At 38.2% G+C, this 13,625-nt stretch overlaps 1 protein-coding gene across 2 annotated transcripts in view; it reads left to right on the top strand.

Moving 5' to 3' along the window:
* The first annotated feature begins 11,486 nt into the window (after positions 1-11,486).
* Positions 11,487-13,625, top strand: part of palmdb (palmdelphin b) — a 28,609-nt gene continuing 26,470 nt past the window's right edge. The window contains exon 1 of one of the 2 annotated variants that reach the window (XM_026926282.3): positions 11,487-11,846. The gene's annotated coding sequence lies outside the window, so the exon portion shown is untranslated. The remainder of the gene's footprint in view (positions 11,847-13,625) is intronic. The other variant, XM_026926280.3, reaches the window with a different exon arrangement.

The following is a 13,625-nucleotide window of genomic DNA, read 5'->3' as shown; positions in this document are numbered from 1 at the left end:
CAAGCCTGTGTTTGGTGTGCTCATGGGTATAAACTACAGAACCAAACATAACCAGCATATGAATTGCAGCATAGCAAATTAACATATCTCAAAGCTTCAAACTGCTGTATCTATCTACCAAAATCACACCTCGAATTTGTCAGTGTCATAAGATTTTCTTTTTGGAAATGTCTTATAGTGTCCTTGAAGAAGTAAAAAGAGCACTTGTTTTATTTGTCATCTGGTATTTTTCTGCAAACACTGCATCTTAGATCACTATACGACCTTGATGGAATGTCAAAGGCAAGCGTGTGCACATGTGCAAGGGTGCATTCAGGTGTTATTCACAACCCCGGTAGATAGGAACAGTGAAATAGAACTAACTTTACAAAGTATTAACCTCAGCTGGATGTGCTGGACTACGGTTTACCCTAACCATCAGCAGTTACAGGTATGAGGCAAATCAGTAAATACTGAACTGTGGTTGTAGTAAATTACTCTGCCACAAGCATGACTAATTTATTCCATTTTCCCAAATGTAAAATCACAACCTTTGCAGTGCAACCTTTGCGATGCATCTACTAAATGACCTTTTAAAGCAGTAAACATACCAGTACATTACACACACAGAGAGACAAATGATACATTTGTCATGTCCTGCTGGCTATACAGTGGTTTTCCAGAGCAGGGCCATAGCAGATGTCATCACAGAAAGGTTAAAGCTCCATTTCATTTTGGATAGGGTTGTAGAACTAACTGGAGAACAAGAAAGATCAGTTGTCCAATAGTTCATGGTTGAAGTCTTTTTATATGGCATCTTTACACTTTGGTAGACACGGTAGAAAGACACAAGGTCTTTATCTCTGAATCAGTGCATGGCAATTTCACACCAGGGGTGTTTCTAGAGTTTTAAGGTATGAGGGACTCCAGAGGCATCACTTGATTTGTTTTCAAGCTGTCTAAAATGCCCTAAAATGTTCTCAGATTGGTGTCTTCCTGGTTTAATCATGGCAAACCCTTACCAGTGAATATCAGCATTAGCTGACATCTAAGAACAACAGAGAGGTCACTGGGTTTCTCCTCTCCCTATGCTGGTTTCTGTGAGACTGACATTACTAAAGGTACATTAAGCAATTTATTTTCTATAAGGCTGAAACAGCACAACTGCATACATATTATCTGAAAAATTCTTGTTCTTCTTTCCATAGGCCACATAACAAACATAATCCTAATAATCTGGTTTTAAATGTAGACTACATGTGATGAGCTGCTGTCTTGTCTGACTGCTGCTTACTGCTTGACCTGTCTAAAATTAACAAGAAAACAGAAAGATATAAATAAATAAATACATGTTTACAAAGTAAGGAAAGTTTTATTTGTTTATTTGGCATGAAGAACCTTAAATTTAATTTAGGATTGTATGTATTCATTATATTTTATCTAAACATTGCTAAAATTAATAATAATAATAATGAATAATTCTCTAAGGCATAGGTTCCCAATGTGGGGTCACTTGATTTACAAATGGATAATTGTTTCATTCAATTATTTTACAAACTGATATCAAAGATGGATTCTGTGTGCTAATATTTTGAAATACTGTGGGTCACATTCAGACAAGATACATTTAAATTAATGGATCAATGTTCTGCTTTGTACTTTTACACCTGAATATGTAATTAATACTGTTAAAAATGTTAAATTGGAGTTTCTTCAGGCCTTCTATCCCTAGCTTTCATATGAAATGCCACCCTTCACATTTTCCTCAATGGCTAATCATGGCTAACTACAATGAATGTAAGCTGTTGAACAGAAATGGTATACCTTGGTATACTTCTGAATTTTACAAATGCTAACTAGCCTTGCCTACTTTACACTGACCTACCATACTAGCTGGAAGAGCAATGCTATCAGTCTATGAGGTATGTAGTCTGGTATTTAGTGGATGTGAAATCATACAGCAACAGTACAGTGAGGCTGTGAGGACAGAAAACAGATCAGAACAACACAACATTCCCATAAGACGGTCTGAGAGCACTTCTTTCCACCTCAGTGTGCACATGAATCTGCTCTACTCTACAGTGTCTCATCTCAAAACACAGAGGTTAAAATCTGATCAATGTAATAAACACATTCTCTGGCCTGGGGACTAGGAATAATGAGGAGGTGGTGTCATCTAAAAGCTACTGCAGCTCTTTATAATGGTTATAACATGGTGCGTGAGATCCACAGCTTTCAGACACTTTGTAAGTGCACGCGATTCATTTTGTAACCGTGCAGGCTAGCCAAGAAAGACCATGTGACGCCAGCACATCATCTCTCCCATGGTTCATTGTCATATTACCATTGCTAACATGATAATATGCTTCAATGACATCGGAGGTCTCCTTGATTGTGTTACAGACAGGTAAACCTTAGTGTTCAGATGAGTACAGGAGCAATCATCAGGCCAGAAATCCACACAAAATACACAACATACATTCAGAAGAATCTGAGAGATTGAGAAAAGAGTCTGTTTTCAAAGGAAGATTAAAGATCCACCACTTCACTAAACACTTCAACTTCAACAACTCCAGAAAAATAGCCTCTACTCACTGCTGTACTAGTGTCTTGTTGTACAACAGTGCTTTAACTTAATGATATTCTTAAACCCTTTTTTATCTGACCATCATGGGAATATTTTTATGGTGAATATAAATCACTTCTGTAAGTGACTCTGGATGAGGATGGAAGCTAAATGTTGTAAATGTGAAGGTAAATGATGAACAGGCAGTCATCCAAGCAGAATATGTGGCCATGCTTGGGTCTCCAAGTCCTGTAGTGTTTGGCACCTACTCAGTAGGATAATGACAAAATCAATGCAATAACAGACACTGAAAGACAGAGACAGTTGTACAGTATTTTAATTCCTTTCCTAATAGATGGAAGGCTAGTGCCTCATATAACACACTATCATTTATTTAATACACAAATTATTTGGCTACTGCCTTTGCATGAACCTCTTGCTCTAATTTTAATACCAAAGATAATACGCAAATAGTAAAACTGGATTTAGGGCATTATTCGGATTTACATTATTCATTTACCACTGTATTCCTGTGGTAAATGAAGTATTATAATCCTTTCTTGTTTGGTGAATGCATATGCGAATGAATAAGCATGACCTCAGAATTCACATTGCTAAAATTGTGAAAAGTGTATTCTTTTACTACACAATACAGTCTCATTATCCACTTTTAATTACTGTTTCAATTGCCTTAAATTGAGTTTTCTTAAAAAAAAAAAAAGTGTTACCATGGCAACAGGGGAACTCCACAAGACTTGGATGCTCAGCCTCAGAGAGAAGTAATTTCATTTTCTTTAGCTCTCTTAAATCCTATATTATTAGGCGAAAGCTCTGGGGAATCATAGATGGAGCTAACTTTGCTCCCTGTGTTAGCATACAGTCAAGCTGGATATTACTCATTTACGTTTTGTTTGCAGTTCTTTGGTCTGTAATGTCCTAACATCATAGTTCCCTGATGCAGTTCTTACACTACTGCAAGGTCTGTATAATATGGGATTCAAATAGATGAAATATGGTATGTGATAAAATATAACGTTCCCCAAAACAGGATCATTTCTTACTGAAGATTTTTGTTTATGAGAACTCCAGGTTGGTTTCTCGTTGTTTAGTTCTAATATACTGTGTGTACTGGATGCTTCCAAAGATAGACACATTCAACTATTTGTACATAGACGACATTATAATCAGTTCAGACATGACTTACATATGACAACTTATTGTTCTCTTCTTCTTTTTGCTCCTATGTGCAGACAGAAGAGGTTATAGGAGGAATGCTAACTGGGGAAGTCTGTTTTATGGGGCATGTTTTGCAAGTTGGACCAAGACAGATAGTATCTATTAAATTTTTAATGCAGAATTTACTGTTTTACTTTTATTAAAAATACTTAATTGTTGTAGACAATAATGAGTATATAATAACTCAAATGAGCAAGGTTAATTTTTTCATACATTTTAAGTTTTCTTGCAGTACCAAACACTCTTATTAATATGACCAACCATAAAAAAATAATAAATGCAAAAAAAAAAAAAAAAAATCAAAAGAGCCCAAATACAGCACAAAGAGAATGGTTGCAATAATCTTTCTGTGTGTTCAGACATCAGCTGTACTTTCAGATGTTTTGTGTTTCAGTGCAGAGCAGGAACCAAGGCACAAGTTGCTTCTCCTGTGTAAACACAGCAGGGGAATCAATAAGGTGTTCACCCCCTGCTGATGTCAGAAAAGCCTCCAATATGAAATGGTCTCAGTGCACCCTAGTGGTATAACATACACATTATAATATAATTTACACTTAGGACTGAGGTAGTCATTAACTTAAAACATTAAACCACATCAAACATAAATATTGCTTGAGTGAGTAGTGTAAGTATCATTACACTGTTGCCTATTTTAATTCAGGCAGTAATGACTTACAGAAAACACCACATTCCATTCTTTTGCAGTGACAAGAGCAGGCAGAGTAAGGTACAGGAGGAATGTTGGTTCTAGAGGTGTCTATTACAGGACCTGTTCCTAACACCTTTGAATATTTTATGAATGGCTTCTGGTATGGCATGAGTGCACACGTGGCTTTACTGTTAATGAAATGCAGGCAGTGTTGGTGCACTGAAGCAATCCACATGGACACAGCCCATTACTCACCTACTGCAAAAGTAGGTCACAAACAGAGGAACAGATGCCCATATGGTAGCTGAGATAGCCCTTGACCGCCATTGACGTGTTAATAGTCCGCATGATGAGGTGGATTCACCTGATTTACCCCATGAAGCCAACAGGATTATTGTTTTAAATCTGTGGGGTTCATATTTCATAGTTTGCGTGCTCCTCATATGATTCTGGGAGGAGAAGCAGTTCTCAAGGTTGTCAGGTTCAGTAATCTACTGTTACACCTCAAAGCATCATCAAGACACTTAAGATGCCCATAAAAACACACACAGAGATACACATGGGGGAAAAAATAATTAAGAAAAAGTACCACAGATCTTTCAGTTGATGTACAGTGCCCTTTCACGCACAGTCTTTCTTTATATTCATCCCTGCTGTGTTCCTTACAGCGAGTGACGAATAATTCAGTGACAGGGGCTTCTTTTATGCACGCACTCACTCAAACACAGCACTAAATGTGCAGTTCAGGTGAACAAGTCAAAGACAAATCTCCTCTAACCACTCATCTGGAGTGCAACTGCACATGTAAATATTCACTATGGATTCTGCATAGACTCCCTGTCTCAAGTACACTAATGAGAACTCTGTAGGTATAGGGGCGGAGGAGCTGCTGTTAATGAAGTGTCTCCCTCTATCTTTGCTGAGGTGATATTTAACTGCCTGATGACCTGCCACAGGTAATTATATAACTTGAACAGCATTAAGTGCCCCACAGAATGGGTTAAATAAGGAGACACATCAACAGAAACAGGGAAATTAGACTAATCCATTTTACATAATTCAACAAATGGCCATGAATGAGATTGAGGTCAGTCCTTTGTAGATAATTTAATTCCCACATGTTCCAGTATGCTGTGAATACACAGCGAGAGAGGCAGAGGTTGCTGGGAATTCAGCCTGTAAGTGTTGGTGGAAGCACGGGACAATAAGAGCAAGCCTGTCACTTCGATACATCTTTCACTGCCAGATTCAATGTTTGGTATAGTTAGAGAGGTCTGAAAACCATTTGAGACTTGGATTGACAGCTCTTTGTCTGTTGCTGTCTCCCTCTATTTTAGCTGTCTGTGGGGTTAGTGTTAGCAGGCTGATGATGTGTCTGGAGGTAATAGATTAAGCCAGAGATGAAGAAGGAGGATGGATTCTTGTAAGAGAATGACAGAAGCTGAAATGATCTCAGGTACAAAATACCAGACAAACAGAATTTTAATGCAGTTCGTTGAAAACTGAAAGAACAATATTCTAACTCTTATTCTGCATCCGCGAAGATGCAGATAGAACATCACCAAACTGGAAGCTACACCATCATCTCTTGAGGATGGAAGGATGCCAAAAAAATATGTCAATCAATTGTACTGTTGCATACACCATGGTGTGCAGTATGTAGTGTCAACACCTGACAGTTTCAGAATCCGGAGCCCTTGTGCCCTTAGACAAATGGGTCACTACAAATCAATCAGATCAGTTACTCTGACTTATCACCTTTATAGTATGATGAATCATTTCTATCCTGATGGGAGTGGGATCTTCCACGATAACAGTGCCAAGAAGTCACAAAATTGTCACTCACTGAATGGTTTGATGGGTATGGATAGTCATGGTCACCAGATTTCAGCCTTTTGAACACTTACGGGAGATTTTGGAGCGACATGTTAGCCACCATTATCAAAACACCAGAGGAAATATCTTGAAAAATAGTGTTCATCTCTTCAGTGCTCTTCAGTATTTCCAAAGACTTGTAAAAGATATGCAAAGGTATACTGAAGCTGTTCTGACAACTTGTGGTTGCCAAAAACCTTAATAATACACTTTATGTTGACCTCTGCTTCAATTTGTCATCCGTCTATAGATCTATATCTGGATTTCTGTAAAGCTAATTGTGTCAATTGTGTGTATATTATTAAAAGTGCTATCCAAATGAAATTTAATGGCATCACTACAGGCGAAGCAGCAGGTATATCATGTTACAGTAATGTTTCACATGATCCCTGTTGTATGTTTTGTTTTGTTTTATGATTCATCACTGTGTATACACATTTGTAAACATGCACACAGCATAGTCAGTTACTATTTTCTGCCATCATTTCACTTGGCGTCAACTGCCTCCTCACACATACTTGCTTTTCATCAAAACAGAATCTTATCATTAGTTGGGCTTCAGTGCCATCTTCTGGTAGCAGGGCTTCTGTATATACTCATATTAACAGCACTTTCCATTCAGTCATTAATTAATCAAGAACATTATAATGTAAGTAAATCATGAAAGATTTATCACCAAAGCTAATGACTGATAATCAAAGATGAAACCATTTTTTTTGCTATGCATTATAACATTGGTCTGTGATGAGTAAGACATTAAAGCTTGTCCTTTTTTCACTTTGTTGAGCTCCCTAATTTCATTTAATGAAGCTAAAATCCATAGATGTGGAATCAAACCTGAATAATGGATGTCAGTAAAAGTTCAGTATGTCTATGTAACTATGTAATTTAAGCCAGAGGTAAGATTTTGAAATTTGAATCTGAATTTGACAGGTTGTAATGTTCACACACAGCTGCCAGAGGCTTAACTCCATTCTGTAGTCTCTCTCTCTCACATAGACTCATTGATTAGACAGCAGTAGTGGCTGGGAATGCAGAAGACTCTCGACCTAGTGCAATCCACAAAATCAAAAACGAACCATGCTCAGTTATTAACTCTAAAGAGGGTGTTATACACCTCTAAAGACGAGAATAGCATACATAAAAAATCAGACAATCCAAGCAGTGGGACAGTTCTAGTTCATGCAACACTAAAATTACATTACTCCTGATAGATTTTATGTGTATCCGGTTGAGGGCCCCCTGGTGGCACTTTAGGAAAGAGGAACAACCCCCCCCCCCCACCTCTCTGCTTACTTACTGACAAGGAGTTATCCAGCTACCATGGCAACTGAACCAAAGGCTTTATCTTATAGTTGATGTTTCTCTCTATGCTATGTTCCATCATTTTAAGAGCTCTTAAAGGCATCCCATTATGCTATAATTGTGTGACAGCTATTAACATGCCCTCAGTGTCATCCAACATTGTTGCGGAGGCTTTTAAAGAAGGGCACAGTCAACAAGCTGTCTGTACTTGAGGGAATTCAGGCACCACAAATGTGTTTTCAGTTGGCAGAATATTGCACTAAGAGAGCTGTTTAGTGCTCTGCATAATGATTAAAGCACTGATTTTAAAGTGTCTAGTATGCCTAGGTAGCCAGCTTTAGCGAATGGGTGTAATGTCAACTAAAAAGACTTTTTGTAAGTATGTACACAAAAGTAGGTTGTGAAATATAGGGAAATATGGACTGTCTCATTGTTGTGTTAACATTATAGTCAATGATTTTAACAGTGAAGTAAACAAAAGCTAGAAGTTTTGAAAGTCAAAACATAAAAATACAGCCTCCTTTCAGTATTTACTCTAAAGTCATGACCCCAGGACACATGTGGACACTCTGCCTATGCTAGAACACCTACATGTTAGTGCAGGCTTTCTGAATTGACAGGTAACATGGTTGAGAGATGAGTACACACACTTCATTTTGTCCTAGTTGTAAGGATGTTGCTGGTCATTTGTTATTTCTTCACGTTTACAGAGTCTAAATTGCCACAGACACTAGTTTTTTTTTTTTTTGTTTTGTTTTTTTAACCTCGAAGCAAATATTTTACTATCTGTTGATGGAATGTAAGGCGAATATTATAGAAAGTATTCTGACACAAAAATAATTAATTAAACTCACTTCTAAACCTACTCTTGATACCCACTTAGAATAAATTAATCTCACTTTAAGATGTTCAAGGGCAAATGAGAAAAGCATGATGTCTCATTTTTATACTGACAGAAGGTTTTTCTTGAGATGCTTGGACGAGGTTGAGTTTATATTATGTCCAAGACCTTTGCAAACCTACACTAGAAGGAATCATAACTGTTTATAATAGATCTCTCAAAAAGTGGTAAATGAGTAAGACACAAGTTATTATTATTTTGAGATTAACTTTAGATAAAATACAGAAGAATTAAACCTAATGATTTCTAACAGTTTCAATTTCAAATAGTGCCTACGAGAAGTAAATGAGCATAAGATGAGATTTTTCAGTCACTCACTCAGTCACACCTAGGGACAATTTATCATAGCCATCTACCTATTAGTCCCACAGACACAGGGAGAACATGAAATACTCACAGACAGGAGCCCAAGCTCAGGATCAAACTGGATCCCTAGAGCTGAGGTAACAATGTGTGTCATTGTGCCACCCAGGAGAACTTATTTAGAAAATTTATTTTCCTTGGGTATTGATCAATAGTATTACTTGTATTTTAGGATATTTTGAATGAATTTTCAACTCTGAGAGATATTGGCAGAGGAGTGACAGCACACAGATATTGATTCATGCCCTACAGGAAGTGATTTATATTTCCTATATTCATAGGTCTGGAGGTGTCAAAGCAAAGTATGAGATCAACACTCTGGCCCAAATATTCATGTATGCTTTATGAAAATATACAGTATTTAATGTCTTTATCTGTCTGTTTATACATGTTGGTCATGGAAACATTGTATATTCTGTCTGTGGCTTTATAAAGTAAAAGCTCTCTTTTTACAGGTGAAAGATTGTGAAAAATTTCACAAGCTTCTCTGTTTCACATTATGAAGAAAACAAACAGGGCTACAGAAAGCATTGGAGCTTCCACACTCAGCTCCTCAACCTCACAGCTCTGAGAGCAGTGTGGGGATTTAGAAGAAATGTCAACAAAGTTAGATGCATGGAGTCACAATAAATCCATCGCATAAGTGTTCAAGCAAATGGTGTGTAAGTGTGAGTGTGTGTTAGAGCTGCTACTGCTGTTTTTCTACTGTGCATTACAATTTTATCCACAGCTCAGTCTTCCTGACCCCTTTGCTAAATCTGTCTCTCACATTGCTGCTTAGTCTTTCTCGCATCCTGAGGTTTGCACATGTCTAACATTATATAATTCATTATCAAGGTTTTGTTTTCTTTTTCTTTCTATTCCCCTTTTACATCACTAACTGCATATCAATATTTAACTGCCAGAGAGCATCTGTGTATTCAGACAGTTAAGCACAGCTCAATGGGCATGACCTCAAGCACATTATTCTGGAAGGTGGTTTGCTTTCGTTTGGATCCTGGCTTACCGGAGCTATTTTCGTCAGCTCATGTCAGCGTCAGTGTCCTTGAAGGTGGTATAACAGTACAGTGTTGGGTAAAGTCTTAACCATGAACCCCTTTTATAGGCATCTTAAGAAGCAGCTGCCTGCCAGTCAATTCTTCAGACTGAGACAAAACCTCACTAGCTTGAATCAAAGGCTCAGTGAAATTTATAATAGAATCTTCTAGGGTTTTTTTCTCAGTCTCTTGAGCCTGTTGAAATAGAGAAACAGAAGTCTGATTGATTCAGCTATATCTGCGGTGATTCCGGTGCTCTGAGACAGCCTGTGAGTGGGCAGCAGAGCTGAATGTTCCTCAGTGCGTTTGTAGCTAAGACCTGACTCTGCTGGCACATTTTGCCTGCATTTCCGTTCATTAGAGACTCAGCAGGGAGTGTAGCAGGTTGGTGAGGACGGCATGCAAGGCGCAGCCATCAGGAATGTCCCACACTGGCACTCTCAGGCTGCAAGCTGTTCCTGTTCAAATTGCTGTGAGCGTTTGTGTGTGTGCGTGCGTGTTTGTGTGTGTGTGTCCATGTGCATCCGCCTCTTTGTGCATTCTGTCCCTCTGAGCTCATTCTGCCAGCTGCTCATGACAGTATCATTCCAGTTCATAGTTTTACTCTGTCACTCATCTAGTGTTGCATTTGACAGTCATCACTCATATAGGTAATCCAAGATAGCCATTCTAGCCAGGGAGTACAAATCAATATTCATTCTCATCCTCCTTTCTCCTTTTTAGCAATCCAGTGTCCCACACCATTTGTCTGATCAAGTTAATGGACTCTTCAGCTTTGAACAATACTGTAGAGAACTGAGGAAACATGAGAGCCCTTATTCAGTGCGAATATGTCTGTGTGCTGCATGCTCCTATCTTTAGCTAGCAAAGGACCAGAAAACGTGGTGAGGGTTCAGCCCGTTGCCATGGAGACTTTTGTACCTGCCTGAGGCTGCTGAATGATGGCATGAATGATGGGAAAAAGAGCGGGGGAGTACCCAGCTAAGAGAACACACTGTGAAACATTATATCCACCATAAAAAGGGCATTTTACATATCTATATGCATATACCTATAATAAATAACTGTTAAACGTCAACCAGAAGTAGTGCAATAAGAGTGTATTGTTTTAGGAACCAGATTATACAACATTACTGCATTCTGAACCCACATTTCTTGGAGTCGTTCAGTGTGGTTTGATGAATCTGATCCCTTAGGTAATAAGTAATCTCAAGCAGAGGATGAGGCAATAATATTTTGATGAGTACTGTGCTTTGGATCAGTCATTTTACACATCTAAAATGCTCTTTGGTGAATATAATAAGCTGCATGATATTTTTAATAACTCTGTTTTGAGCTATAGCGCAACTGTGGTTATGAAAATAAGCATAATGCAGCACAGAGGTCTCTGATGCAGCCTCAGTACAACTGTGCAGGCGAAACTAATGAGACATCTCGAATCCAAACCACTGTCCTTTGCGGTTAATTTTAGGAAAGGTTACTTAGATAATTGTGTGACTGTTTATTGGATGATTGACAGTCGATGAACAAGACCTGCATATTGGGAGGTATCAGTGTGTCTGTTTGTCTGTTGTTTGGCAGTATTATACTCACATATGGTCTGGCAGCCCAGTTCTGTCAGGCTCAGGAGGAGCTTGGAGAGCGGGAGAGAGAAAAGAGAGAGAGAAGAGAGAGAGAAGAGAGGGGAGTGAGAGAGAATTAACCAACAGAAGAGAAGAAAGTGGCTGTATGTAAGTGGGGGAGCGTGGGGGCAGTCTGCCAGAGAGTGATAACCCCAGCTTAACTCTCAGCCTACATTACCTGCACTTCTACACACTCATTAGTACACACGCATGCGCACACACTCAGCCAAGATGGACTGTAGTCTGAGCAGAGCAAAGTGACTTCCCTCCAGTTTGTGCTCACCAAAGATCTGATAGCAGCCACAAATTATTGGTAAGTCTATGCTTCTCTTTCCTTGTACTGATATTATCACGTTTAGTGTATATGCTTTATCTTTTTTAACTGTCTGCCTATTAAACTAGTTCTTTCTGATTAAGGTTAATATGTGTTCTATACAGTGTTGGTTGAAAGAAAAAGTATAATTACTGGCAGAGATGGCACTGTTTTGCTCTGAGCATGTTGTCTTTGATTCAGTAATCTTATAATTCCTTTAGGATTGGCGTGTTTCCATGCTTGCCAACTGTCCCTGTGGGGGATCTTTAATGCCTGTATAATAAGATTTAAAAGGGTCTGACTTTTGGTAACACATTACTGTCATCTCTGATAGTCTCAAGAGGCTTACAGAGTCACAGTGACGGCAGCACTGTGTTTGGGGAGATCCCCCTACTCATCCCTCATAACTCATAGCAGCTCCATGTACAAACATATAATTATAAGATTTAATTCTAATATAATGATCAATGAATGGCAATATTAGCCATTTTATACACACACATATATATATATATATATATATATATATATATATATATATATAAATACACACACACATCGATTCATGTCATATATCTATTTTCCACATCCCATATTGAAAAGCAGTTATCATCTGGGATTAGCCTGTTAAACCATTAGCAAAAAAGATTAAGGACTGAAGATTACTGTCTCTTTCTGCACTCACTCTGTTAGCTAGGATAGCTGAGCAGAAACAAATGGAGCTAACTCTTTGCCATGGGAACAGATTGGCTGCTTTGTGTCATACAAGATTGTGCATCTGCCACATTAGGCAAAGTGTAGATACAATCCTGTTTGCTGTGATTACAGAAGGATTAAGATTTAGTCTGAATTGATTGTGTTCTGTGAATATTAAGTGTTTAGTGTATAATTAGAACCGCATACAAAGAGAGAATGTTAGATTGTTCAGACCAGCTACTGACCCTAATCTGTCAACAATGCAGCATGATGTAAATGTTGTTTTAAGTGAGCTTGTAGTGACTTGTAGTGTTTTCTTTGTTCTTTTACATTTTAGTTTAAATAGCAGTGTCACTTGCTGACAGGCATGAGGAGCGCACAGGATAATGGCTATGTTCCATTGCTCAGCACAGCTGGAAGGAAAAGCTATTTTCAGTTGCCGGCAGTTCCACTGACAGCTTAGGCCTTCCTGACATAACCTTCTGTAGCCTGTCCTGACAGTGGCTGTCTTATCCTACACCACCATGTATCTGATAGGGTACTGTTATGGAGTAATGGGAAAAGCCCATAAGGGAGACACTTACTGTTGCCTTATATGTCTGTGTAATGGATCCCCATATCTACTATATGTGCTGTTACTTCTGCTACCTAGAAAGTACAAATAACCTCTATCTGTCAGAGCAGGAAAAAAAAGCATCTGGGGGAAAAAAATATTTTCTGATACAAAGGGTCCAGGCATCCTATAACTGAGATGAGATTTACACTGCTTATATATAGAGAGTATTTGTTGTAGTTAAAAGTCTTGCCCAACTTGCTAAAACAATGGAGTTGCTTCACCTTATAAGACTAAAAATCACAGTCCTGAAATCAAATCTACAGATAATTATGTTTGCTACTGTGGCTTATATGTATTTGGGGGATTTTTTAGTTATTAAACTTAGAGAGAATATAGGCAAAAGGCTCTATTTTTGTGCAGGAACAAGTGTAATTTCTATTGCCATAATTCTATTGGACATAAGCTTTTTGTTTCTGTTTGTGCTCAGGTGCCATTTTGTTGCTCTGAAATTGAAGCATCTGTGCTGA

Source organism: Pangasianodon hypophthalmus, chromosome 1 (assembly GCF_027358585.1).
Source record: "Pangasianodon hypophthalmus isolate fPanHyp1 chromosome 1, fPanHyp1.pri, whole genome shotgun sequence".
NCBI classification, from domain to species: Eukaryota; Metazoa; Chordata; class Actinopteri; order Siluriformes; family Pangasiidae; genus Pangasianodon; species Pangasianodon hypophthalmus.
Note: the sequence above shows the minus strand (reverse complement) of the source record. Positions and strands in the feature narration are given on the sequence as shown.